A 27,170-nucleotide genomic window follows, 5' to 3' on the forward strand; every position below is an offset into this window, starting at 1 on the left:
AGATAGTTGAGACGGGGATTAGAAAAACCAGACAGGGATTTGTGTACTCGGCCAAACCTAACACCAGCTTTGCAAATAGAGGCAGAAGGTTAATTTTGACACGAAGCTGCAGAAAAAGCAGAAAAAGACTTCGACCGTCATGCTGCCTGAGTGAGGGCAACACAAGATGGCGGCGGAGCACAAAATGGCGGGTCGATACAATCACAATCGAAAATCGAAGTTCATCAGACCCTCCTTTTGCCAGAACTCAGGCAAGATACTCAGGCTCATATTAATCTGAGTCAATGTCGATGGCCATAAGGTCATCGAGCTGTTGCTGTAGCATCATTCTGATATTCTCTGTTCTTTGTGACTTGGGTTTAGGGATGCACATAGTAGCACAAAGGTCGCAGATGGCGGGACCACAGTGCATACAAAGGCAACAAGAGAAAATAATGGTCAAAACTATTCCAAGGAACGTCAATATTTTCCAACCCCATTTGGACAGTAGTCCCCAAAACCACTCCAATAATGACCAATCTCCTTCGTCCTGATGAATCGACTCAGAGTTCATGTGTAACTTAGAGATAGCTTGGTATACTGTCGGAGCGTCATTTGGTATGAAAATACAGCAACTTGACCCGATCAATTTGCATACTCCACCACGGTCTGCAAGAACAAAGTCTAAGGCAACTCGGTTTCGTAAAGTCATGAGACGATCTGCCTGTAGTTCTGCCGTGATATTACTTAAGGCTCCTACAGTGATGTCTATGGTGGTTTCTACGACACGAACCAATTGCCTTATATTTCTGCTGTTGGCCTTTGGACCCCAAAAAGGAAGAAATCCTTTGAGGAAATCCCCTCCCTCTTGTCCTGCAGTGTCCTTGGAATTAATAATCCCTCTGCCGTATCTGTTTCGATGATGATTTGCAGAAGCGGTGTATGTAGGGGGAAGAAGGAAAGCTATATAGCAAGTACTGGAGAAACCCGTTGGCAACCACTTGTAAGCACTATTATAACAAATGAAATATGTGCCTTGAGACGGCACTAGAGGAGGCGAGTTTTGAGAGGAATAGACATATATGTGGGAACAGCTATTTCTCTGTATAGTGTCAGCAGACTGACCATTTATCTGTAAACAGAAATTGCCCTGATGTGGTATAGTCCAAATCGGTGAAGATTTTCCTTTTTTTAACTTTATCACTAAGGCTAGTGACATAATGGGTGAAGTTCCAGTTAGTGTACGCTTTACTTTCGTCAATGGAGATCTTACTATTTTCCATGATTTTAGCCATAGCTACCATTCCCTTTATCAATGAACTATGACTAAAATCCGGATCACTAGTACGTGAACTAACGGATCGTCTAAATTTGCTTTGATAGGCATTGGAGAAGATGACAAAATAAGCCCAATCAGAACCTTCATAGGAGAACGGAAGGACTAAATACGGCATTCCTTTTTCTACGGTATGTGGCATGAGTCCACACACCCAACGGTCAGTTGTATTGATCACTAATTGATGTTGATGTAACAACTGGACAAAGGAATTGTTGTAATATTCAGTTCTTCTAATGAGTTCATGTTGAGGAAGGGTATGAAATAGATGTGGAGAAACAGTAGAAGAAGACGAAGAGGTAGAAGGAGAGACAACTTTTTGCTGCAGGGTAATAACAATCCAATTTATACATGCCAAAAGAATACATAATAATATAATAATACACAAAGCAATACCACAACGACTATACATTTCTTTGCAATGACTCTTTTTATCTTTACTTTCTCTTTTGCCTAATGTAGTCTCCATCTTTCTAAGTGGATGCTCACGGCTATCTTCCTCAATCACTTAATCAAGATTGTCTGCCGTCCTATGACACTGCAAGTCCTGCAGGCCTATTGCCACTACTCAGGTCGCAACAAAGACTCCTACCGTGACCTTGCAACCGGGACAGAATACTACATAGGAGAGAGAAATCTTAAGAGTTCTTTGGTCTGGGTCTCAAATTATAATGTTCTTTATCAGGTGTAGTTTGGTCTTGGAACAATGTTCGTGGATTGGTCGCAGTCAAGCGACGATGTGATGGTATTGCTTCCTGAAGAATGTCGTCGTCCTCTTTCTCAGACAATGTTCCATTCAGGTGTGCATCACTGAAAGGTACGAATCGTGGAACTTTTTCACTTTCTGAGTCACCAACACCCCTACGAACCCACTGATTGAAGGGTAGAGGAAAAGGCACTTTCTTACAATACACACCGTGCATCCAATTTTTCTTTCCTTCGACTTTGACTGCTGTTCTCATGGTTAAAAGTACTAAGCGAGGCTCCTTCCACCTGGGCTACAAATTTTTCGTCCTTTGGAAATTCTTTGTGCAGACCCCAATCACCTGGTCGGATGGAATGACCTGGGTCTGTGGAAACCTCCAGCAAAGCACTCTGAACCTGTTGATGGAGAACACGCAATTTAGTCGTAAGGCAATGCAAGTAGTCAATTAACACTGGATATGGTAAATCTGAGTATTTCTTAGGGCGAGGGACTCCCCATACGTTAGCCGGGCGTCCAAAAACCACTTCGTAAGGGCTAAGTCCCAAACGAGAGTGTACTGCAGTTCTGGTGGACAGAAGAGCTAATGGTAAAGCATCGGGCCAATTGAGTCCTGTACTAGCCTGAACTTTTGCTAGTTTTAACTTTAAGGTTCCGTTGTAGCATTCTACTAAACCCGCTGACTGTGGATGATTTGCCGCATGAAACTTTTGCTTGATACCAAGACCTGCACAAACTTTTTGCATGACTTGGCCCACAAATTCGCTCCCATTGTCACTCCAGACAATGCGCGGCAAACCAAACCTAGGGAAAAATTATTTTAGTAGAACTTTAGCTGTGGATAAGGCTGTGTTGTCTTTTAGAGGGTATGCTTCTATCCATCTTGAAAAGGCGCATACTACCACCAGAACATATTTGAGGTTGTTGCATCGCTCCATATGAATATAACCGATCTGCAACACCTCAAATGGATATGTCGGAGAAGCAAAGTGACCTGCTGGAGTTGGGGTTCCCTTTCCCGGATTGTACATCAAACAAACAATACAATGTTTCACTATATTGTCTGCACACTTCGGGATTCCTTCATTTTGCCACACTAGAGCTAGAAGCTTGCATATACCTTTTGCACTTAGGTGAGCTGGACCATGCGCCATAGTGACTACTGGAAGTACATAGGCATCTGGTAACAGCCAACGTTGGTGCTTAGACAATTCCACCCAACAACCCATCTCATCCAACATTCCTGTACTTTCTTTCCACTTGCTCAACTCTTTCTCTGTAGCCTCTTTCTGAATCGCTCTTACACTTTCCACTGTATCCTCATACATTCCTCTCTCTCTAACCCAATTTGCAGGACCCGCCACATACATTCTACTTGTTGCGGCTCTCGCTGTCTTTTTCGCTACTTCGTCTGCAAATGCATTTCCTCGACCAACATCATCTGTAATCTTTTTGTGCGCACTACACTTCACAATTGCTATTTGGGCAGGTAAAGAAAGTGACTAAAGATGATCAGTCACTAATTGACCATGTTGTATTTTAGTTCCATGAGAAGTAAAGAAACCCCTTTCCTTCCAAAGACGCCCAAAATTAAACGCTACACCAAAGGCATACTGACTGTCGGTATACACGTTTACTCTCTTTCCTTTTGACAACACACATGCTCTCGTTAAAGCTATCAATTCTGCTGCTTGAGCTGAATTGTGTCTAATACGTGTGGTTTCCACAACTGTATGTAAAGTAGTAACAGCATAGGCTGAAACTGTATCTCCATTGGGAAGCTTGAAACCAGAACCATCCACCCATAGAATTCCATCCGGATTCTCTAGCGGCGTATCTTTCAGATCAATTCTTCCTTTTGTCTCTTCCTTGGTACGGAGGAAACAATCATGTTGTTCTTGGTCATCTTTGTCCACTGGAAGAGGCAACTAAGTAGCTGGATTTAAAGTATTACTTGTTTGATGTGTACGTGACTAGCCAAAAGTGTCAACTCATATCCAGACAAACGAGCACTAGTAAGATGCTGCATTTTTGTTCGGTTTAGTAAGGTATCCACTGCATGCGGCACCTTGACAATAAGTGTGTTATCTAACACTATTCCAGCAGACTGCCGAATAGAAATCGCTGCTGCTGCAGTTGCTTTGAGACAACTAGGCAATGCTTTAGCTACTGGGTCTAACGTAGCTGAAAAATATGCACATGGTCGCTGTTTGTCTCCAAATCGCTGCGTTAAAACTGACAACGCACAACCTTCTTTTTCATAAACGTAGAGCGTGAAGGGCTTACTGTAATCGGGAGTACCCAATACAGGAGCGGAACATAGAGCAGTACGTAAGTCAGTAAAACTCCTCTGACATTCGTCAGTCCATGGAAGGGGCTGAGGCGTATCTTTCAAAGTGAGTGCCAGCAAAGGCTTGGCCAACAGAGAGAAGTTAGGGATCCACTGCCTACAATAGGAAGTAATACCCAGATATGCACGTACCTCCCTTTGTGTGGATGGCACAGACATTTGCGCAATCGCCTGAATTCTATCTGGGGTTAATCGTCGTCCCTCCTTTGATTGGAGATGACCCAAATAGGTAACCTCTCTACGAACGTATTGTAATTTTGAAGGTGAAACCTTATGATTCAGATCAAACAGATGGCGTAACAATGCAACAGTCACATCTTTACAAATATCTTCTGAATCAGCAGTAATCAACAAGTCATCCATATATTGGATAAGGGCAGCACCAGACGACAAATGAAAAGCATCAAGATGACATTTTAAAGCTTGACTGTAAATAGAGGGACTTTCACAATAGCCCTGAGGTGCGCGCTTAAACCAGAAGTTCGGCCTCCAAGAGAGAAGCCAAAAATATCCCTACTCTCTTCAGCAATGGGAATACTAAAGAAGGCATTCTTTAGATCGATAACAGAAAACCAAGTCGCAGTAGAAGGTATCATTGTCAACAAAGCAGTGATATCTGGTACTATGGGAAATTGCGGCACAACAATTTTGTTTACCTCCCGGAGATCAATTACGAAACGATATACAGGAGGCAGAGAAGGATCAGTGTGTTTAAGAACAGGAAGAATAGGACTATTGCATATGTTGCCTCTCGTTTCTTCAACCACACCCTTCTGAATCAAATCATGAATGATTTCCAAAAGCACTTTTTCACCTTCAGTAGAAATTCTATACTGCGGAATACGTGGCAATTCAACATTAGGCTTAAGAGTGACAACATAAGGGGGAATCTCAAGACAACCCACATCGTTCGGACCCGTGGCCCAAAGCGTTGCTGGAAGAGAAAGCAATTCAGGTGGAAACTGATCTTTGGACAAATACATTGGAGAGACCAGTTTTTGTCCTAGAGTAAGATGTACACCAGAAGGAGAACAATATATCGTAGCATGCATTCTTTTCAATAAGTCCAGACCCAACAGATTCTCAACGCAACCATCCGTCAAGAGAAGTGGAGCTTCCAAAGCATAAGGGCCAATTGAAATAGGCAAAGGGCAAGAAACTGGGTTACGAACAGGGGCGCCAGAAAATCCTACAGATACATTCGTTAAGCCAGACAAAGGTGCCCCAGGGAGTTTGGAATGAATGATAGAACTTCTCATCGCACCAGTATCTAGGGGAAATGGCTCTGAAACACCCATTGTAGTGACATTAACATAGGGTCCATTCTGATCTACTGGAATCGACACAACTCCCTTACTTTGTCTATGGCTGTCCTAGTTAGTGTGAAGATTTTCATTCTCGCTTTCAACATAACAATCTTCAGTATAATATTGCGTAGACCTAACATTTTGCTGATCAAAATAGTTCACAGAATTGGGAGGAGGAAGGGAACGTTGTTCTTGAGTTGACATGCCTCGACCCCTACCTCTGTTTGCTGACTGGAGGCCAGCATGACCTCGTGGAGCAGATGATGCTCCATTGCGCTGCAATAAAACCGGACAACTACCTTTAAAATGACCTTCTTCTCTACAATAGGCACATTTATTAGGTCCTAACAAAGGTCGCGGAATATATAGCTCAGGTTTTTGGTACAACCTCTGAAACTGCGGAGGCTGTTGAAACTGAGGTTGAACATAGCGAGGAGGATAAGCTTGTTGCAAAAGAAACATTGTTTTTAGTTCTTTCGTCTTTTTCTCTTGCTTTTCTTTTTCTTCTTTATCTCTGTTTTCATAATATTGTGCAGTAGCCAATATCTGGGCAGAAGAAGAAACAGCCCATGAACTTTCAGGATCTTTCAATTTGTGTGACAACTCGGGAAGCAAATTAAATACAAATTTGTCCACAAATAATCGCTGACCACCCTCTGTAGCCATATCTTGACCACTGTGATCAATAAATGTCTCCTCGAAACGAGTGAAGAAATCAGAGACACTCTCATCTTTCTTCTGTTTGCATGCTGGTAATTTATCCCAGTTAACTCTCAATGCAGGCATCATCGTTTTCATTAATGTAATAATCCTACCAGGGAGTTCCGAAATCAAAGCGTCAGGCTTTGCACCACCCACTTGGTCTCTATCTGTGGCAGTTATAATATCCCAATTAGCACCTAATTCCTGGGCGTGATTCTCTTTACGAATCCTAGCCCATATTGTCTGTGGAACTACATTTCCCATCAACATATCAATATCAGCTAGATTCATGATGCAAGCATCAACTGTCTGTGATAATTCTTTGTAATAACCTGCAGGATTCTTACGAGGATCCGGTAGAGTCTGCTTAAGAGCCAAAACTTCAGATCGTTTCCATGGAACATGTACCCATATACTTTGGAAATGAGCAGGAATAGCTGGAATATTACCTACTGCTGCCACCTCTTCCTTCCATACTGGAGGAACCTCTCTCATGGGATAGTTTTTCAATGTCAGTCTAACCGACGGATCGGAATCAAGGAAAGCCTGAGAGGACAATACATATCTATAAGAAATAAGTGTCCTTACAGCTTTCTCAACCTTAGAACCCACAACAATCCTTTATCAAAATCAGCCCGAACATCTAACAGATCTTGTGGGATCGGACTCGAATTCACATCTTCCCATTCTTTAATGAGAGTATCGCACATTGCATTAAAAACATATCTTTGCATAGGCGCATTCCATTGTGAGAAAGTAGGCATAATGTCAGGTACACTATATTGAGGACCTTTCTTGATCCATTTACGTGCGAGAGAGTCCAACCTTTCTCGTTCTTCAAAATCTGGGAACTGACTGCGAGATTGTCTTCGAGCAAAAGCCGGAGACACATTTAAAGCTTCGAAGAAAGGAGATAGAATACCAGTGACGGGATCTGTGAGACGCTTACGCACAGACGGAGAATTAGACATAAGAATAGGGGACAAGGTATTAGGCGAACTAGTGGAAGGAGAACCGATAATTGCAGGAGGAGCAGAAGGCAAAGGAGATCGAAGATCAGAAGATGAGGGCAAAGAAGTTAACGTTAAAGGCAAAACTGGCAGAGGCGGTAATATTGGAGGAGGCAAATGCGGAAGAGCCCGAACAGGCGGAGGTACTACTGGCAGTTGAACAGGCTGTAACAACTTGGGTGCATTAGTACCTTGTACATAGGGCGGAGGCAACCTCAATAAATGGGACATTAGGGGATCGTCTTCTAAATCTTTCTTGTTATCGAAAGGGGAAACAGGCAACACCGGATAGCATTTATCTATCGCCATACGATGCTGTCTTTCTGAAATTTCCATCGCATTTTTAATTTCATCATCTTTGAATTGTTGGGCAGCCTGTATAATTGTCATACCCTGTGCTTTCCTATCTCGTTTTGCTTGCTTAATTTCTCTCTGTTTGGCTTCCTTACGCCAAAGGCGGAAAGAGTCAAACATTGCCGGCCGGGCTTTTCTTTTGAATAGAACTGCTTCCAAATTATCTAGCACATCAGAATCGAAACTACAATTTTCTGGCCATTTTAAAACACCATCTTTCTTCGTGTATCGGGTCCATGCCTTGTTAAAGGCAATGGGGCCAACACCATGTTTTGAATAGAGCTCATATGTGGGAGTTCCAACCGAAGGAATCGGACAAGAGTCCTCAAGTCGGGAATCCCTATTACAACCAAAGCAACAAAGTTTTCCAAACTTAGTCAGACCAGGCATCTCGTGATTTCACCTGACTGTTCACAAACTTCAAGGGGATAAAACTTAATTTACGCAGCACAAATGCACTTATCCTCGGCTTCGGCTATTGCAATAGTTGAATCTAAGGACCAGAGGTACCAAGAAACAAAGGACAAAAATTGTGGGCGCGACCAACGAAAATGCTTAACTAAGGACGTCTTCTTACACCAACAGAGGCCCGTCTATCGTCTCGCCTTACCATACATCATCAAAGGAAGGGCCAAGGCAGGGCGGCAGTCAGGGCAGCAGTCATTAGTAGCCGTCAGGAAGGAGTAACCGCGCTGCAAAAGACATTCGGACCACTTTCGACATACAGGGGTAGCTTGATGTGGCTCGCGATTCCTCCAGAATTTTCTTGCGGGGTTCCTCACGACCTTCGGGCAGAACCGGTACCACTGAAGCCGCCCCACGTTGGGTGCCAGTTGAAGAACCAGAACCTTTTGGACCTGGCGGCGCAGGGTACGCCTTAATCTCCTGGGTTCTCCTGCTTAGCTTTACAGAGACACGGGGACACTCTGTCGGCGTAAAAGATCAGATTTATTAGCTGCAGCTAGTACAGTTGTCCCAGAAGTACACGAGGTAGGTTCTCAGGAGACTGCCACTTCACTCCGTGGCGCACATTCTTTTATAGCATATATGTAAAATATACATTAACCAAATACACACCCAGAACACATAAGAAAGAGCCAATAAGGAAAGTTGGAAAACAGGACAGAACCAATAGGAAAGGTTTAAAAACAAAGTATCAGATGACTCGAAGAAGCCTTTCCTTCAACTGTGTTTGTCACCCCTCCTTCAAACTAATTCATTAACAAATCCACAACAAACTTGCAGGTGGCGAGATACGTTTGTGTGTATTGGAGGACAGTTGTGAAACGAGAGAATGCTAGCAGAAGACAGTGAAGGCCAGACGATAAGATAAAGACAGAGGAGAATAGTGTGAACCAACAGATAGTTGAGACGGGGATTAGAAAAACCAGACAGGGATTTGTGTACTCGGCAAAACCTAACACCAGCTTTGCAAATAGAGTCAGAAGGTTAATTTTGACACGAAGCTACAGAAAAAGCAGAAAAAGACTTCGACCGTCGTGCTGCCTGAGTGAGGGCAACACAAGATGGCGGCGGAGTACAAAATGGCGGGTCGATACGATCACAATCGAAAATCGAAGTTCCTCAGCGCGTGCTCCGTACGGGCATGCGCTTGTGCTTCGTATGCGCGTGCTCCGCACGCGCATGCGTGCTTGCTACGTATGAACATGCGCGCGTCCTCCTTATGCGCGTGCTCCGTAAGCGCATGCGCGCATGCTCCTTACGCGCATGCACGCATGCTCCGTACGCGCATGCGTGCTTGTACCGTGCGTGCTCCGGGCACGCACTGTACGCGCACGGTGCGCACGGCAAGTCATGTGATCAAGAAACAACACTTTTCATTGGTTTATAGTAGTTTCAGGTCATGTGATTAAGAAACAACACTTTTCATTGGTTTATAGTAGTTTCAGTTCCAGAAACTTCCAACACCACACCCACTCCCTTTCATTATTACTTCTGATTCCCTGGGAAAAGGAGCTGAGCAGCTTTTCTAGTACTTCAGTACTTCAGAATGGCAGAGCAGCAGTCATCTTCTGGGAGTGAGCAGGAGACCCTTGTGAGACAGAGACAGAGGAAACGGAAAGACTCTTTTATATGGCAATTTTTTACATTTCCACAGGGGCAGAAGAAAGTGAATGCTCCCAAAGTCACCTGCACTCTTTGTGATCGTGTCTTATCAAGAGGAGATCCTAAAAAGAAATACTCTTTTAGTATCTTCACTATGATCAGGCACGTTAGAGATGTACATCCTGTGGCTTATGCTCGAGCTGCTAGAGAAAACCCTCCAGCAGCTCAGCCTAGCACATCCGCAGCAGCTCAGCCGAGCACATCATCGGCAGCTCAGCCGAGCACTTCATCTGCGGCGGCAGCTTCACCTTCTTCGGTTCCTCTGGATATACACCCTCTGTTTAAGAGGGTGCATATACGATGCAATGCGTGTAATGCTCTTCTCTCTTATGTGGACACCAGCATTCCGCTAATAGAGAGCAAGATACAGCAGCTCACGTGCGGCACCCTATAATTTTTGCCATGTCATTTTTTCCTCTGTCCCTCAATTAACACAATGGCTCTTTTTAGAGCCACCTAACATCTAAACACTTAAATTTGTTTTTTAATTCAATTTTTTTAATGGTTTTTTTCCCGCCGTGCGCGCACCGTGCACGCACGGTACGCGCTCTCCGCGATTTAAAAAAAAAAAAATGTTTTTTTCACCCTTCATGGTCCTTCAAGGACTCCCTGACAAAAGCTTGGGGGTAAGGAACTCTGTACCTTGTCCCCTTTTCACGTTCTCCACCTTTCTATTAAATGGAAACACACATTTCTTTTTTTTGCATATTTCAACCCTTTCCAAATGATTTCTACCCCAACTTGACTTCTGCCTGCTAGCATAGCAACAGATCATGGAACACTGGTGTGAGCTGAGATGTCAGAAGTTCAGCACATAATGTTTCTAATCCAAAGAGCAAGATTGCTTAACTTTTCAAACCTAACAGCAAATCCAAAGTAATGTTCTGTGGGAACACATTTTTCTGGACCAATACAAAACATGCTTTTAAAAATTTAAACATACAGCCTAGTTTTTATTGTAAAATAATCTGAAACAGCCAATGAGTTCTTTTTAAAAAAAAAAGTATATAAGCCTCCATTTTAAAACTACCTTTCTTTTCATTTTGTCATTCTACTGAAAGACACCTTCAGAGTGCATCCAGGTCTCCTCCTCACTCCCTGAAATACACTGCTGTTCTACCATTTTCAATTAAAATTGATTGCTGCTCAGCTCCTTGTCCCAGGTAATAAGAAGAAATAGTGAGGGGAGTGGCTATGGTGTATGAAGATTCTGGAAGAGAAACTACTATGAACTAATGCTTCTGAGTGCATCCAGATGTCCTCCTCACTCCCTGAAGTAGAGTGCTCTTCTGCCATTTACAACTAAAATTGATACCTGTTCTGCTCCTTGTCCCACGAAATAAGAAGAAATAGTGAGGGGATTGGCAAGGCATTTATAGAGTAGACGGTGTACATTTCACAGAAGAATGGAACAGAGTCTTCCTCTTGATCTTTAGACTCTGCATCGATACTTACTTATAGGTACCAAAAAACACTCAATTAACACAATGGCTCTTTTTAGAGCCAACCAACATCCAAACACTTAAACTTTATTTTTAATTCTACTTTTTATTCGATTTTTTTGTCGCATCTCTATGCTTCCCCTGCGCAGGCGTACAAACTGCAGCCATGCGCCGGCGCAGGCTCCCTTGCACCATGGTTCAAGGATGCCTGCGTGGTGGGGAGATTGTTCTTGTGCAGGAAGGGACACCTTCCTGCACAAAAACAATCACAAGAGGCTTTTTCCTCTTTCAATGCGTGCTGTAGAATGGAGCACGCACTAAAAGAGGAAAAAACGAGGAGAAAAAAAAACATTTCTCCTCGTTGTGCCTCGCAACACCACCTCTAGGGTGGCGTAGCATTCACACGCATCTCCAGAGTTACGATTTCTCGTAAACCTGGAGATGTGTCTATTTCTTTGTGTGTTGCGTGGGAACACCCACAACAACATCCATGGAACGCCCCTTCAATGCACAGTGCTGCGTGTGAAGTGGCTGTATTTATGTGGAGAGGAAAATTCACGCAGGGTGGCTTTTCCTCTCCTTGTAAATATGGAGGAGCTCCCTGCGCCACCAGTACGTTATGAAAAGTGACGTAGTGGTGGCGCAGGGTCCTTGTTAATCTTCCCCAGAGATGTTAAGCAAATTAAGGGTAACAGAAACAGAGACAGAGAGCAAGGAACTGAGAAGGAGTAAGGCAGTTAGAATGACTGAGACACATGGAGACAGGGAAAGATACATGGTTGAAAAAGTAGTGATGGAGGCAGTAAACCTAGGGGAGTAGTATAGAAGGAGTGAGGGAGTTACGAAAGAGCAGTAAAGGAAGAAGAGAGAGAGAAGGGGAATGAGAAAAGCAGAGTAACGAGAAGTTAAGAAAATGGAGCATGAAAGTGAAGGGGTGAGAAATACAGATATTTCAAACTTACCTGACCAACAAAATAACTTAATTATAAATACATGTTTTTTTTAATTGTTAGAAAAAAGTTTTAAATTTCCTAAATTTTCTTTCTTGATCTGAAAAAAAAGAAAAAAAGTAGTAATATTTAACAATACATTTTAGAATACAGTACACATATTTTCATATTTAACAAAGTAACTTTTTTTTGCTGTTTTCAAAATATATTGAATTTCCCTGCAAATTGTGAAATCAATTGCATTCATCACTTAACAGCGGGCAAAACAATTAACAATTTGAAAGATTGTTTTAAAAAAGCCCTGAATCTCTCCTCAGTAAAACATTCCCTAATAGAAATGTAACATATATATTAAAAATATCATCTAAGAACAATAACGATTTGCAATAAATAACGTCTGTAAATCTTGTTGCTTAAGCTCATACACCAAAATAATATCTGTCAAAGAAGTCCACAATAGACACAGTTACCTTTCCATGAGGCCAAATGGTAATTTTTAAATTCTTTTTAGGTGAAATATCCAATGGTGATCCTATAAAATCGAAATAATGTTTTCTTCAGATGCTGCAATTTGTATCTAAAATTTTGATTTTAGAAAAATTAAGTAGGAATTCGGTAATTCTGCAGGCAAACGTTGCTTGAAAATCAATTGTGAATCATTACACAGTGTCCAGCCTTTCTCACATTTTAGATAAACTGTGTAATGACCAGAAGTTATAGAAGGTCCATCATGGAAAATTATTGCAACTGCAACAAAAGTTTTTCCTTATATTGATAATTGATTTCCTGTAAACTTCTTTATTAAAGTGTCCAATTTTGTTCCATCAGCTCTACAACGTTGCATCATTAAAATTACATACTGTCCATATTTCTTTAAAAATAACGTTGATAACATTTCTGATTTACATTGAGAACATTCCATGCTGTGATTTGCATCTTTAACTAATTTACTAAAAGTCACTGATTTACTCTCTGGTAATGTTAAATATATGAACCTTTCAGAATCAACATTAGTGCTGCATGTGTTCAAACAATTTTCACAAGAATGTTCCCATTTATAAGAGAGACCAAACATATTTTCTATTTCTACCCCTTCATCTTCCAGTACCATAAGCATAAACATTAAGAATTCCTGTGCATCTTGCTGGACATTTTCTGTAAAATGTATACATCCAGAACATACATCTAAAAGATTTCTAACATCAGAAGCACTTTCTATTTTAGTTTTATCATTACTCAGCTTCTCATAAAGGAAACTCAGCAGAGAACAGAATCTTTTTTCAGATTTAGTATTATCTGCTCTTGCAAACTTTCAAGATAAAAAACAACATTCAGCACTACATTAGTGTAGCAGTTGACACCAGAGCTATTTTCAAAATGACAACCAACAACCTCTTCAGCATTGTCCTTTTTCTTTTTGCTTGCAATCACATCAGTCTCTATTTGTTTACTCTTCTGTACATCCTCATTACAGATATTCTCAATTCTCCTTTTCCGACAAACAACACGTTTTTCAAACACAGGATACTGACCTAAATGAGGAGCATAGCTTCTTCTTAATCTATCATATTCCTTTACACAGTTTGCATCAGCACTAACTTTTGACTCATCAAAGTCTATCATGAATAAACCAGATATTTTTTTCACGCGTGACAAAGCAACATATGCCATACCTTCTTTAAACACACTAGATACAATGTTTACAAAGCACTATCTACAGTTAATCCTTGAGATTTGTGAATAGTTACAGCATATGCTAGAGAAAACGGAAACTGCTTCCTACGTATATATAAGTCTTTCACAAGCAAGAAATGAACTGAACAACGACTAATGTCTTTAACCTCTTCAATCTGATCAAATTTTATTTTTAAAAATTCAATTCCATCTTTTTCTGGTAATTAACAAAACCCACAACTTTACCCATAGCTCCATTCACTAAACCTTTTTCTACATCCAAATTACGTCTTAAAATTAATCAACAGTTCATACATATATAAAGATTCTTTTCTAAACCAGCTGTTTTTGATATGTTTTTCTCTAGAGAATCCAATTTAGTTGTCAATTTGCTTGTCAATATAATAGTTATTCCTTCATGCTGTATTTTATCCACAGCTTCCAGTTTTATAATCTCTACATTTTCCAATTTCAAAAGTTCTTGATTGAATATAGAGCATTCATGTAGTGTTGGCATTAAGCAGATTACAGCATTTTTTCCAGCAATTTTCTTGTATATTTTCTCTGGAACTATTTGTTCTGTTGGAAACAAATTACATAGCAATCGACTCTGTAAAGCTTTTCTGCCATGTTCTGTGAGTAGTCCAATTCTGATATCTTTGAGAATACTTGCATAATCATCATCATTTGCTTGCCGCATATTGGTAATGAGTTCTTTGTACTCAAAGTATGTCCAAATATTCACATTACCTATACTTCCTAACGACTTTTTCGTGTCTTCATGTGTAAGAGTATGAAATACTGGTTGTCCTTTAACTGGAGTGAGCTGCACTAGATCCCCAAAAACTATAACATGTTTTCCTCCAAATAGCACGTCATAGTTTGTCTTTAGAATTTGCTGCATTCTTAAATGCACAAAGGCAAGCATTAAGTTTGATACCATGCTTACCTCATCAATAATGAGAACTTTCATTTTTTTCAATACTCTTGAAACTTCAAAACATGCTTCTCCTGTTAGCCTGTGGTATTGTATTTTGTTCTCATGCTCTACTGGTAACATTAGCAAACGATGGAGGGTAATTCCTTATATGTTATATGCTGCTAACCCAGTTGGAGCAGTAACAACACAAGACAAAGTTGAATCAGTTTTTTTCTGTAGGTAGCTTCTAATTACTTTAATTAAGAAACTTTTTCCAGTTCCAGCTTATCCACTAACATACATTCTGATTGGTTCAAATGATGTGCATGAGTACTCTTTATTTTCATGTAGTAATCCATGATCAATTTGTTTTGTGACTTCCTCATAAATTTGTTGTTGTTCATCATTCAGTTGTTGTTCCAAATTTGGTAAGTCTATTAAATCTTCCTGAGCTCAATTCATAGCTGTTTCCACTTCAGTCATGGCTATTGCAGCTTCATTTTCTACGATTGGTTGTCCTAGAGGATCTTGACTGAGCGTCCCAGAACTTTGACTGTCTTGAGAACTGTCTCTAGCTACTTTAGCTGCAATTGTTGCTTCTTGTTCAATTTCTTCATTTAACATTTGTACATAAGTTGTGAAAGTACTGCATTCTATGGTATCTTTGCATGCATTAAAGGAATCTTCATAGCTTTGAAAATGTCCAAGTAATTCATCCTCTGAACGCCATTGTTTAAACAACTGTAAAAGTGCTAAGTGGTAAAATTCCTTCTTGTCAGTAGTGTCGCAACTCAGCTTTCTGTGATTAATCAAACTTCCTTTTGTTTGTTTTACCAAACATCCTTCCTCATCAATGACTTTATATTTTCCATTGTTGATGTCTTTTGTGGTATTCCGTTTAAAAATGTAGTTCTGCAGCACCTCATAGAGACACATGTTCTCAAGATGATGACTTCTCTTTGGGTAATATGTGTCCAACATGTTTGTTCTTAAAATGTCTATACTTTCTGGTTCGTACTCTGCTAAATATTCAATTTCTCGAATAGATTTCAATACCCGATTTCGCATTCCTGCAAGGCCTAAACTTACCCAAATTATTCTTCTGGATTTGGAGTACAGACTTGCGGATGATAACCTATCTGAGCATTCGTATGACCCAATTTCTCGATGCGATAACATCTTTAAACTGAAACTGTATAGCTTTTTACTGACAGTGTTCTCGTGAGAAATCTCTTCCCACATTTCTTTCAATTCCGTTTTCTCAGATTTAGTGATGTAAGATGTGACATACCGAGCAACAGCAATAGAATTGTCAGCTACATACTGAATATCCATGTTAGCATTCCACATGGATAAAATGACTGGGTTGTAGTCATTTATATATTTTGACTCTTCTTTTCTTCTTAGGTTGTAGGTATTTTTAGGCGATTTTCTTGTAATAGTATGTCGCACAGCTGACATAAAACTGTTTACTCTTCCCTTTGAAAGAACAAGTCGTGGAAATCCAAATCGACATTTTGTGTAGAATTTATCTTTACTCTTGTACTTTCGTCGACAGTATTTTCCACACCGATGACTTTGGAAACGTAAAACTTGCTCTTTTAAGTTTTTTTCTTCTGTGCTTTTAGGTATAGCACATGTTGCATATCCTTCAATGAAAGATAAAACTGTATCATCAGAATCTGTTCCAAATTTTGGGGCATCCTTGATCCACAACAGCATTATGAATATGAGGAACACCTCTTGCTTGGTACTCTTTTCACCAAAAGAAATCCACAACTTCTCCAAGAGGTGGATTTTTTTTTTTTGCAGATGAAGGACATCATAGCCTCAAATCTATGATTGAAATATCTGCAAACATTAACCGGATCCAATGAGCACAATTCTCCTGCTGTCCTGTATTGGATGTTTTCAATATTTGAATTTGCCTCTCGAAGAAAATCCAGTAAATCATCCCAAGCGTACTCAGCACAGCTTAGGGTAAGGAACCATGTAGGAGTTCCTAAATTCCGTAACATACATTTCAATTCTCCATGGCGTTGGTACCAATATTCATTAGTGCCACGCTGACGAGCCATCAGATTAATCAATTGAGATTCCAAATGATCATCTCGCTGTTGCACTTTGTTCAGCAAATCCTTTGCAGACACATTATGTAGATGTACTCCAGTTTTTAAAATGTGATTTACTACATAAGATAGTGCAGATAAGTCACTTTCAAATAAAAGATGGAACAAATAAGGAATACTTGGATCTTCTGCATATAATCTTGTAGTCCGATACTCAGAAGCAAGAATCTGTACTGGACGTTCATCATATCGTCCACCTTTTCCTGTAGGAAACAGCTGGGGAAAACAACGAGCTTCCAAGCTCTCCTCCCATACACTCACGGGAGTTCCTTTTGCTTTTTTCATCTGAAACAGATCAATAGTGTTTCCCATAACTTCTTTAGAATAAAGAGGATGTATGCTGAAATGTGGATGTATGACGTTACAACGCACACTTTTACAACGCATGCACTTACAACGCATTTTTTACAACGCATAATCCATTACAACGCACTACACTTACAACGCATGACACTACAACGCATTTTTAAAAACTACCATTACAACGCATACCATTACAACGCATAATATTTAATTGCATTTAAGGTAAGTATTAGATAGTATAGGGGTAAAAATTACTTTTCTAACTCCAGGGGGTGCAACAGTAGGGTAAGTGTTGGATAGTATAGGGGTAAAAATTACTATTCTAACTCCAGGGGGTGCAGCAGTAGGGTAAGTGTTGGATAGTATAGGGGTAAAAATTACTATTCTAACTCCAGGGGGTGCAACAGTAGGGTAAGTGTTGGATAGTATAGGGGTAAAAATTACTATTCTAACTCCAGGGGGTGCAACAGTAGGGTAAGTGTTGGATAGTATAGGGGTAAAAATTACTATTCTAACTCCAGGGGGTGCAACAGTAGGGTAAGTGTTGGATAGTATAGGGGTAAAAATTGCTATTCTAACTCCAGGGGGTGCAACAGTAGGGTAAGTGTTGGATAGTATAGGGGTAAAAATTGCTATTCTAACTCCAGGGGGTGCAACAGTAGGGTAAGTGTTGGATAGTATAGGGGTAAAAATTGGTATTCTAACTCCAGGGGGTGCAACAGTAGGGTAAGTGTTGGATAGTATAGGGGTAAAAATTACTATTCTAACTCCAGGGGGTGCAACAGTAGGGTAAGTGTTGGATAGTATAGGGGTAAAAATTACTATTTTAACTCCAGGGGGTGCAACAGTAGGGTAAGTGTTGGATAGTATAGGGGTAAAAATTACTATTCTAACACCAGGGGGTGCAACAGTAGGGTAAGTGTTGGATAGTGTAGTGTAATATTATGCGTTGTAATGGTAGGCGTTGTAATGGTATGCGTTGTAAAGGTATTTTTTAAAAATGCGTTGTAGTGTCATGCGTTGTAAGTGTAGTACGTTGTAATGGCTTATGCGTTGTAAAAAATGTGTTGTAAGTGTAGTGCGTTGTAACAGTTGCGTTGTAAAGGTTGTTCCCCCTGAAATGTTCATAAATTTCTTCTTCTTTTGACTTATCCACTTTTTCAATTTGCTCAGTTGGTATTCCTGTGTCTGCTAGTAAAACTTCTTCATCCTCATCCATATAAATTGATTCATACCATTTATTATTTCTTTTCAAATATAAATTTGCTCTTTGTACTTTTCGTACATCTACCAGCTCCTGCCAAAATTTCTTATTCTTTGTAGGTACACCATTAACCAGAATAACTAATGGTTCAGTTTCCAAACTATCTGCATCAATTGTTTCAATATTTTTTTTCAAATCTAATGGCAAATAGACAACTCTTCCTTTTAAACCTCTTTGTAAATCTGAAGGAGGTAATTTACCTGTTTTGGGCTCCATACGAACTATAGTCTGAAACGGATGGACACATTGAATGAGTATAGACTCATACGTATTTAAATCACTTAGGGGCATATGTATCAAACTCCCCTTTAGCAAATCCTAATTTGCGAGATTTTGCGATTCGCAAATTCAGATTCGCTAAACGGGATGTATAAAATAAATCGCTAATCATTTGCGATTCCTTAAAAATCGCAAATAATTCGCAGAATCCCGTATTGCGATTTTTTAATAGCGAAATTCGCTAATTAAGAAATCGCAAATACGGGAATCTGCAAGCCTGGTGCAGGCTGATGACATCACAAACAGGAAACTGTAGTGATTGCCTGCACCTGCTCACCTGAGCCACACCCAGAGGCTGCTTGTGGAGTGTGAGGAGGCTTTCCTGGAGACAGCAACCAGCAATGGATCCCAAACAAAACCAGCAGGGCAAAGATGCAGAAAAAAGAAAGAGAAAACACAAGTTTTCAGAAAAGGAGCAGGAGGTCCTCATTGAGGAGATGGTCTGCAGCCATGAGCTCCTCTTTGGGAAGAAGGCACTCAAAGTCCCAGAGGCCAGGAAGAGGAAAATCTGGCTGGAAATACAGAGCAAGGTGAATGCTGTTGGAGTCACCACACGCACCATCGAGGAGCTGCGCAAGCGGTGGTATGATATGCGCCAGAGGTCCAAGGAGAGGGTGGCAGCCAGACTCAAGGATGCCAATCAGACTGGAGGAGGACCATCCACTGCAGAGCAGCCAACCCCCCATGAGGAGCTCGTGGAGTCTACCCTCCTGCCTGAAAGCGTTGGTGGTTTGGCGGCAATAGACAGCTCCGACCCCTCATCCAGCAGACAAGGTAAGATGCATGCCAAATCACCCTGCACTCCTCCCCATCCCTTGCACACTCCCCCAAATGCGCATAGTAAACTCCCAACATGCCAATCCAGCCCAGGTCTTACAGCACACCCAGCAATGCATCATGGGACTCGTAGTACTGTGTCTGACTGTGTGTCCATGACACCATCACAATTAAATGCAACATATGTGTTTTGGGGATCATTGAATGGAAATGTGTCAGAGGTTAGCCGTCAAAGAATTGTAACTTTATTGAGTGCCACATGCAGACAGTAACACAAACTCATGTAGTCCCCTTTACATCCACAGCACACGGCATGCCACAAGAAGACAGCGCAGAGGGAGAGGAGCCTGCAGACCCTGCGGACTCCAGCGATGAGACAGAGCAGCAGCCAATTCAGCGCAGGAAGCGCGCACATGTGCCCTCACTGCCTCCATTTGAGGACGAAGTCCCAGCAACAGGCGATGACACCGACAGGAGAGAGGGGAGTCAGGGTGTGACAGACATGCCCCGTCATGACGCACCAACACCAAGGCAAAGGGAACAAGCCATATCCAGGTCAAGGCCCAGGAGCAGCACTGCAACAGAAGGAGAAGGCACCGTGTTCTCCGGCTTGGAACAGTGCATGCTGCAGGAACAGCGCCTGCAAAGCAAGGCAATGCGGTCAATAAATCGCCAGCTAGGCCGCATACATCAGGACAATCGCAACATGGTAGCGGCAATACATGAGCTCTGTGCCACTTTGAGGGACACCCAAGCTGCCAATGACAGGGCTGGACGACGTGCCAATGCACGGCTACACAATTATACAAAGGCAGTCAACCGCCTCTGCACCACCACCAGCGCACTCACACGCAGAAGCGTAACCATGCAGGTAGACATGGCACATTGCTGCCAGGACATTGCACGAGGGCTAGAGCAGGTAACCACTGCTGTGGAACAGCTGCAGACAGCCAATGCTGGTGGCAGCGCACTAATGGCCTCTGCTGAGAGTGAGGACACATCGAGTCGCAGCAGCATCACTCCAACCTTGCCAGGTGAAAGACGCCGCAGTGGCAGACAGGTGGCAGGCCAAGGGCGCACCATGGGGGGCACTCATCCTGGACGGCACCGACGGAGGTGATCATCTGCGGGGACACTGACTGCAACACGGGTGCATTTACCCGAAAAGGCTGTTTGCCCTATTACTTGTGCCTTCTGTGCACTGTGTGTACAACATGTGCTGGGGACAATTACAATTTCTTTCATGTGAAGTGTGATTAAACACTTGACACATCATCAGGCTTTGTAGTCTCATTTCCTCAATACTCACCTAAAAGTAGTTTCGTGTGATCTCAGTCCGTCTCTGGCGTCCAGCAGCTGCCCCAACTCCTGGTGCTGGTCTGGCAGGGGGAGCAGGGCGCTTGTCATCCGATGTGTCTGTATCGGTCACATCAATTGTGGTGCCTTTCCTCATTGCCATGTTATGTAGCATTGCACAGCTTGCCACGATTTTACAGCAGGTCTCAGGGCTGTATTGCAGTGCGCCTCCACTTTTATGCAGGCACCTGAAGCGGCTCTTCAGGATTCCGAAGGTTCGCTCAATGACACAGCGTGTAGATCTGTGTGCCCTGTTGTAGCTCCTCTCACTTGCATTTGCAGGATCCAGGTATGGGGTCAGGATGAAGTCGCGCACTGCATAGGCACTGTCACCTGCATGGAAAAAAACACAATAGGTGAGTCAATGTCCCCCCCCTCAAGTGATGTAGTGGATGTATTGATGTGTGCAATGTATTTACCGAGCAGGTACCCCTCCCCAAACTCTCCAGCACTCAGACGTCTGTGTATTCCACTGTGTCGGAAGATGAAGGAGTCATGTGTACTGCCGGGGTATTTGGCTACGATGTCTGTGATGTGATACTTAGCGTTGCACACAATCTGTATGTTGAGTGAATGGTAGCATTTCCGATTCCTGTAGACATATTCAGTTTCTGCTGGGGGTGTGATGGCCACATGGGTCCCGTCAATGCAGCCAATGACGTGGGGGAAATGTGCAATCTGGTAGAAGTCCAGTATCGTTTGCTGTAATGCCTGTTGGGTGATGGGGAAGTAAATGTGATGTGAGAGCCTCAGTAGCATTGCATCTAGGAAGGCATGGAAGAAGCGTGAAAGTGCACTCTGTGACACCCCACCAACCTCCGCTATGACCCGTTGAAAACTCCCTGACGCCAGGAGGTGCAGGGAGCACAGGACCTGCACATGTGTGGGAATTATTTGTGTCCTGCGAGTAGGGTGCTCCAAGTGGGGTTTCAGCTCCTCAATCAGGTCCATTATGGTCTGTGGGTGCAGTCTGTACTTGTCATAGATCTCCTCTTCAGTGTTCTGGAACAGGGTGATGCGCAGCCTGAAGATACGTTCCTGTCTCATTCTCCTGTGTGCAAGGGCCCGAATATGCAGCCTCCTGGCTATCACGTACATTGCAGCCATTGTGGGTGTGTTTGTTGCATTGTGGGCTGGTTTTTGTACCTTGCACCAGTTTACCACCTGCAAGCAATTGGTGTTAATAGTGATTTCTTAAATTGCGAATTTTGTGAAATCGCAATTTGCGACAATTTCATACATGTGTTTGCGATTTCTTAGCTAGCGATTTCTTGTTAGCGATATTTGCTACGCTAAGGAATCGCAAATTAAGTATTCGCTAGGAAATTCGCTGTTTTCTTGTTTCGCAGCCTAAGAAATCGCTAATTTAGCGATTTCTTATTTTTCAATTTGGAAGTGTGTCATACATATGAAATAGCGAAAAATCAGTCGCTAACGCTGTTTTTTGCGATTCGCAGCGTTTGCGACTAATTTTTCCTTTCATACATATGCCCCTAAGTTCTGCAGGAATACCAACCAATTCTAAATTATTATGTACAGCTCTAGCTGGCATTTTATTTTCTTCTAACTTGTTATAACAGTATTTACAAATACGCTGATCTTCACCCAAATCAAAACAATTTTCCAGAAACAAATATGTAGCAAAATACTTCCACTTAGAATTATTTTCTTTTTCCCTTTTTTTATAGAGATCAACATTCCTTGTTTGAGTTTTATAATGGCTTCTCCGGTAACAAATACCAGTAATATTTGGTCTTTCATTATAGATGATAGTAAATTTTGTCATTTCAAATGTTTTGCTAACAGTGGGTTCTACATTCTCTTCCACATTTTCTTCAATAACTGTGTCATTTCCTGCACTTTCTTGCTCTGGACCAAAGTAACAAAACTCAATATCCTCACAAACCTTCTTCACATATGATACAGATCCATGGAACAGAGCACTATTCAACTCATGTAACTTTAGTGCTGGACTTTTAGCAAAATACAATCTTCTCACAAACTTTCTCATTTCAGTATGATGAACTGCCAGCATCCTAAAATGGTGAAAAACACTTTGACAAACTTTCCTAGAAAGACAAGCCAGAGAATGTCCTTGCAAACCAGTATTCTCTCTCACTCTGCATGGATCTAGTCTTTGAAGCACCTTAATCTTCTGTTTAACACTTTTTTTACTATATTCTCTTAGAAAGTCACGAAATTTATCAATAGATTCCTGTCGTACAGTACAAATACTACTACAATTCCAAGTGTACACTGGGGCTTTAGGACGTCTCCCCATAACCTCATCAGCTAACACTTCTTCCTCATTTCTTGGAACCATTTTCTCCTTTTCCATTACACAACCATCTTTAACTTCATATGCTCGACCACTGGTGTCAACTGCATGCAGCAAACTATTACTTTGAAGATAACTCTCTTCATTAAAAAATGGTTCAGTACTTGAACTATGCTTCCATTCTCCTAAGAACACTTTAAAAAAGTTTTTTTTTTCACATCTCTTTTTCTTTTGCTTTTTGACTTCATTACATTCACTAATTTATCTAATGTACGGATCCTGTTCAAAATTAAAATGAATAGTTTCTTTTTAACTCCAAAGCCTTTGCAACAATTGATTCAATATGTTTCTTTTTCTTATAAAATTTGGCTTTCTTCCTATATTTTTTCACATCCTTTAGCAAATTGAACATCACTCTTCTCTTTTTAAGTCATTCTTTCTTACTTCTGATTGTACATTAGCATTTAGTATATTCTGTCGGTTGTCTTGTTGTTTTCTACTTGAAACACTATTTCCAGTGGATATAATTTTTACATTTTTTCTTTGCTTGAGGATATTTTTTTATAAAATCATTAGTCTGCTTACCAGAAGGCTTTTTCTTTTTTCCAATATGAGGTTCTTCAACTAATTTTTGTTGTCCAGTTGTCTTCAAATATAGATGTTGTTGCTGTTCTTTTCTCTTTCTTGATTTTATAGGCATCTTTAATTTATTTCAGTGTTTTTTTTTTTTTTTTTGTCCTCATTGCTACCATGGTTTCAGTGCCATACCAGATTACCCTACAGTCAGCTGTCTCAGTTCAAAAGAACTGGCAGGGATATATGACCAAGGAAGTAAGTAGAAAATATCCCTCAGCAATTGCAGTTTCAATCTTGGAAGGCGAAGAACCAGGCATTTCCCTTCTTGTAAACCACCTTGGTGTAAGTGGCAACCAAGTCAGCCCGGGCTAGGACCAGGTATGGTACAAATGGCTAGAACACCATAATAGGGTAATCATCGGACCCGGGGAAAAAAAAAAAAAAAAAACCCGGGTATTTCAGTGTGCCCATGGCAACAACTACCAAAAAGCTCTTTTGCTCTGATTACCAGCCCTAGCCAGGTCCATACGTGATGTATATATGACGGAGGCCTGCCATTCGCCGAAGGAAGGAGGGGACACGTCCTTCCATTTCTTGCAGATCTCCCTTCTTGCCAACAAAATCGTATAGAACACTAAATTTTTGGCTGCACCTTGAGCTCCTTCCAAAATCCCGAAGATCACAAGAGGTAAGTCAATGTTTACTTTAACACCCACTGAAGTAGTTAGAAAGTTACTGATAACTGCCCAGTATGACACTAAACTGGGGCAGTCAAAAAACATATGGGTGTCTGGTGCCGCCAGAAACCCACATCTGGAACAAGCAATTGAGTTACCCTCGGAAAATTTAGATAGTCTAAGAGGAGAATAATATGCCCTATGCAGTTTTAGCAAGTGGTTCCTCCGTAACCAAGAAGGCTTAACTATGCTGCCCAAAAGGCCGAATGAGTCTGTCCAAAGATTTTGTAAGTTTGGGCCAGAGATTGAAGGGCTCCAAAGTAAATCAGGCAGATCAAAGACTCCATCCGTTTCCTCCAACAGAAGATTATACCACTGTGAGGTCTCCTTTTTTCCCACGGGGTTGTTCATCAAGTTGTTTATGAGCAGGCTATATCCTCCAAGTGGAAACTTATTTCTTTCTAAGGCTTGAGATTTGTAGGCCTGAGTCCAACTATGTATTTGAAGGTATTTAAGTATTGACAGATTAGGGCCGATCTTAGCCAGAAGATGTTCCCATGAAAGCAGCTCCCCGTCAAAAAAAAGGTCTCCCCAGACCTCTAAGCCTGCGTCTCTTATTGGAGCCGCTAGAATGTCTTCAAGCCAAACAGGGTTTTCAGGGAGACCCCATAGCGGCGTCCTTTCACAAAAGTAGCTTACTTTTATCGATCTTGTAACTTCGGCCCATAATTTTGCCAAGCCTTGTAGTACCTTCAGTTTAATCTTTTTGAAGTACTTGGGGTTGCCGAATTTAAATAGAAAGGCTGATTGACTAGCTTCTTCCCCTTCTAACATGGCTGAAAACATTAGACCCACCCCGTAGTCTGTAGGTATTTTTAACAACATGCGGGAATGAGTTAACTGGAAGGCCCAAGCATATAATTTCATGTCCGGGGCTGCCAAGCCCCCTTTGTCCCTTCGCCTTCTAAGCTTTTTCCAAGAAATCCTTGCCTGTTTGTTGTTCCAGATAAAAGATGTTATGTCTGACTGCAATTTAACTAAACAAGAATAATCAAAGTGCAAGGGAATGGTACAAAACAAAAACGAAATTTTAGGAAGGATCGACATCTTGATTAAGTTGACCCTCCCAATTAAAGATAGTGGGATATGAGACCATGAGTGTAGTAACCTACGGCATTCTTTAGCTACCGATGTTAAATTAACTTGAGCTATTTTTTCTATGTCCTTCCCTATCTGTAAACCCAAATATCTCATCGAGGAGCCCGTTTGTAAGTCTATAGCTTGCCCTTCATGATTCCAAACAAGCATCTCGGTTTTAGTATCATTAATTTCGTAACCGGAGACTTGACCAAATGAACGAGCAATCCTTAAAATTATAGGGAGTGCAGAGCCAACATCTGAGGTAAGAATAAGCACGTCGTCAGCATATAGGGCTACTTTCCTCACCCACCCTTTATACGAGAATGGCTTAATAGAAGTCTCCTCCCTCAGTTGTTGCGCAAAGGGTTCGATATAAAAATCAAACAAAAGGGGGGAAAGTGGGCAGCCCTGCCGTGTCCCCCTAGTGATGGTAACAGGGTCAGACAGATCTCCATTGACCAAGAGGCGTGCTACAGGATTATGATATAACAAGCCAATTGCCCTACGTATCTCATCCCCCACGCCAAACTTAGCCAAGGCCCCCGACAGGTACACCCAGTTAACTCTATCGAAGGCCTTGGTCGCATCCAACGTGAGGGCGGCCAAAGGAAGGGTCCGAGCCGATGCTATATCTATGGCACCTATTAAATCATAGGTTAGCTCAAATAATTGTCGCCCCTTAACGAAACCCTTTTGGTCCGGATGGAGAACCAGAGGCGCAATCACAGCCAACCTAGATGCCAAGATTGTGGTAAAGATCTTGTAATCCACATTCAGGATTGAAATTGGCCTATAAGAACCACAAGCCGTCTTTGGTTTCCCTGGCTTCAGAATAAGGGTGATTGAGGCATTATCCCAGGAATCTGGCGGAAGCTGACCTTCCAGTAGGATTTGATTAAAAAGAACGGTGAGGAATGGAACTAATTCTATTTCAAGGGCTCTATAGATTTCTGCCGGCAGACCGTCAGGTCCAGCCGCCTTCCCCTTCTTACTTCTTCTAATGGCAGATCTTACCTCATCCTCAGTGATAGCTTTATCTAAAGATTGAGATTGCTCGGCAGATAGTGAAGGTAAATTGATGTCCCTTAACCAACCCTCAACAGACTCTGGCGAGATCTGCTTATCCTCCTCATAGATTACTTGAAAGTAATCTCTGAAGGCTGCCCTGATGTCCTCATCTGAAGAGAAGATGATGTTATCTACCATTATTGCAGCGATGTTATTCCGCACCAGATCAGTTTTGGTTTTCCAGGCCAGTAATTTCCCGGCACCTTCAGTGTATTCAAAATGGGCCAACTTACTGGCTTCCCATCTTTGTTGAAGTCGAAGATTTAATAAAGAACTCAGACTACCCTTCAAAGTCACTAATTGATTATGGAGAGTGGGCAGATCTAAACCGGAATCCATACAGTTGGAATCTATATCTTGTTGTATTTGAGATATCTGATCTTCAATAGAAGTGACTTCGTCTCTATGCAACTTCCTACGGTATGAAACTTTCCCAATGATAACCCCTCTCAAGAAAGCTTTAAACGAGT

This window comes from Triturus cristatus, chromosome 6 (assembly GCF_964204655.1).
Source record: "Triturus cristatus chromosome 6, aTriCri1.1, whole genome shotgun sequence".
Taxonomy (NCBI): domain Eukaryota; kingdom Metazoa; phylum Chordata; class Amphibia; order Caudata; family Salamandridae; genus Triturus; species Triturus cristatus.